The sequence below is a fragment of the Pseudomyrmex gracilis genome, unplaced genomic scaffold (genome assembly GCF_002006095.1).
Source record: "Pseudomyrmex gracilis isolate BER0280 unplaced genomic scaffold, ASM200609v1 scaffold_346, whole genome shotgun sequence".
Lineage (NCBI taxonomy): Eukaryota > Metazoa > Arthropoda > Insecta > Hymenoptera > Formicidae > Pseudomyrmex > Pseudomyrmex gracilis.
This window is the reverse complement of record NW_018020930.1, coordinates 96,761-99,540: the sequence shown is the minus strand read 5'-3', so window position 1 is coordinate 99,540 and position 2,780 is coordinate 96,761.

The window sequence follows — 2,780 nt, the reverse complement described above, 5'->3', positions numbered from 1 at the left end:
TTAGTCGGTCGGGCGACTTGCGAGATCACCAATCGGCGACGATCTCTCGCTTCGTCGCCTCGTCCGATTTTTCGGAGAAGGAAAAAGGGAGAGTGTTGTCTTTTCGACAACGCCGCATAGACCCTTCGATATTTATCGAGTGATAAACCTTTTTCATGTAATTCCTCGTGGCGACGGATCTTTACTTGCGCCGGCTGTCCTAAATTTTATAGGATGTATTTCTTTGACCCGGAGTTAACCGGGTTTATTTGGAAAGTTGCTCGGGATGTTTAGACAATAATAAAAGTTTCTGTTCGCTATCGTCTACGAAGGAATTTTTCAGGATCGTTGCTAGACTCGGTTTATTGTTTTCGGGCGTCGACACGATTTCTATTTGCGCGCCTAGTGCGTCGAAGTCCGAGTCCGTTTGCGTTATTTATTAAGAAAAAAAAAGGGAATTTATTGTATATCGGCGCGTCACGTTGCAAGAAAAAGGGGCCCGTGGAGTCCCCAGGATGTAACGGTAACATCGAAAAACATTGTCGTACGAAACAAGCGCGTTACGTAAGTTGCCTTGTGGTCAGTCTGGTAGAAAGGAGACGGAACATACTACGTTTGCACTCTTCCACGAGCCGACAGCCGATCGTGACGTTACGCACACGGACGCGACTCTCGCTTGTGTGCATACGAGAGCATCGAGGCGATGAGCCCTTACCAGCCCGCACCGCTTTGATGCTTTTGATGCTGCCTGCACAATCCAGTGTTTACAGGTTTGACTTCCTTACAGCATGCTAAAGCGGTGGAGGAAATGCATAAACTCGCTGCTGTTGTGCACATTCCCTCCACCGCTTTAGCATGCTGTAAGGAAGCCAAAACTGTGAACACTGGCACGATCTGGCATCTTTGCTATACAATAACATAACTGTTAGTATATCAGGACTTATTTTGATCTCCATGTCGTTCAGTTTGTCTATTGTATCGAAAAACTTTTTAATATGTTCACGTACGTCGCCATCTTCTTTTATACAATGCAAAGTTAACTGTTTTAACATTGTAGCTATTCTCGCGGAATCTCTGGTTTGATATATCGTACGAAGTTTCAGCCACACTTCTTTTGACATGACACATCCCTTGATTTAGTTTCATTACGAGAGGTTGATGGATAGAAAGATGTCTGACTTTGCTTTCTGATCCTCGATGTCCCAACGTCTTGCAGCTTCTGTTGATGCTGCATCTCCAGGGATGATTTCTGGCTTGATTGTTTCTTCGCACACATAGAACCACGCATCGTTTTTAATGAGTAAAGCTTCCACCTGAATTTTCCATGTATGGTAGTTCTCTCTATTTAGTAGTTTGACACGTACCATGCAACCGATGGGTTTGGACGCTCCGGTTCCAGCTCAGAGGGGCGCGTCAGACGTCGCGGAGTCAGCGTGTTAACTGACAACTACCGGAAGTGACTAGAAGGATCAAACAATAAGGACGAAAGGGCAATCAGCCAAAGTTATTTTTGTTTATTTGTTTGTGTATAGAGCGAGCGTAAGCCAAAGTATAGTACCAAAAATTTTAGTTTGTTTGCGCTCGGGGTGCGTAATGCTCTGTTAAATTAATCAGAAGTTTCTGAGGTTTGTGTTAGTTTTTGTTAGTTTTAGTTTTGCTTTGTTTTGTCGAAGTGATCCCGTTAGATTGGGGATTACTTGCTGGGCTGACATTTCACGATGTTGGCAAAGTTTGTGAAATTGACAATTTCAATAGTGAGTGAAACTTGAGATTGAGTTAGTTACGCGTGGTGAACGCGGGGTAAAAGTTTGAGCCAAAATTCAGAGTTTGACAAAAAGTTAGGTTACTGACTTAAGTGGGGTTAGGAGACTAACTTTCAGGTAACAGGTGTTTCTGGACTAACTTGTTGGTCACTACGAGAAAACTTGAGTTTGAAAGTAGTAATTGGTTAGTAAGTAAAGGTGTTGAGTAATACGCACCTGCGTTAAGGTTTTCTGTGTAGTCCGGATAAGTCCACACCATCCCAAGGACCCGGCGGCAGTCACCTGAAGTAAAAAAGAGAGTTAGTAAAAATTTTTTGTTAACTTGAATTATTGGCCATACTTGATCAGTAGACTAAATGCGCGGGGTTAGAACACCTGACGGATGTTCACTCACAATTGAAGTTGTTAGTTTTTGTTTGTTTGAGGGTAACAATTTTCTTAAGTGTTAGGGTTGTCGAAAATGCGTGGTGTACGTAAGGTACTTAGGCTGTCTGAGCGTGTTGAGTAGTTTAAGGAAAAATCGCAGGGTTAGTCTTTTCACAAGGTAACCGGGGCCTAACATCGCCCGTGGTGAACAAGTGTTAGGTGTTCACAAAATTCCAGTTGTTGACAAAACTGGTTGAGTGGAAAGGACTTCAAAAGGTAGGATGAGTTGCAAGGTTTCGCAAAAAGTTGAAGTGTTAGGTGCTAACCTTGACTTGGTGCGAAAGTCAGAACCTAACCCTGACGAAAGGTGTCGTTGTTAGTAAAACTGCGTCAGCAATCAAGTCTGCGTTAGAATAGGTGCCTCACCAAGTTTCACCAACAACTGGTAAGTTAGGTACTTACCTCGAGTAGTTGGGCCAGAACCTAACCCTGGGCAAAAGTGGTAATTGTCGGCGAAACCGCACCAGTGTACGGTATTGCGTTGGATTGGGTGCTACGCCTAGTTTAAGCACCAGTTCGAAAGGGGTGACACTCTATTGACCACAGTACGATTCGACACCGCTCGATTCGACACAGATTTATTCGACACCAAATTATTCGACACCGTACGAT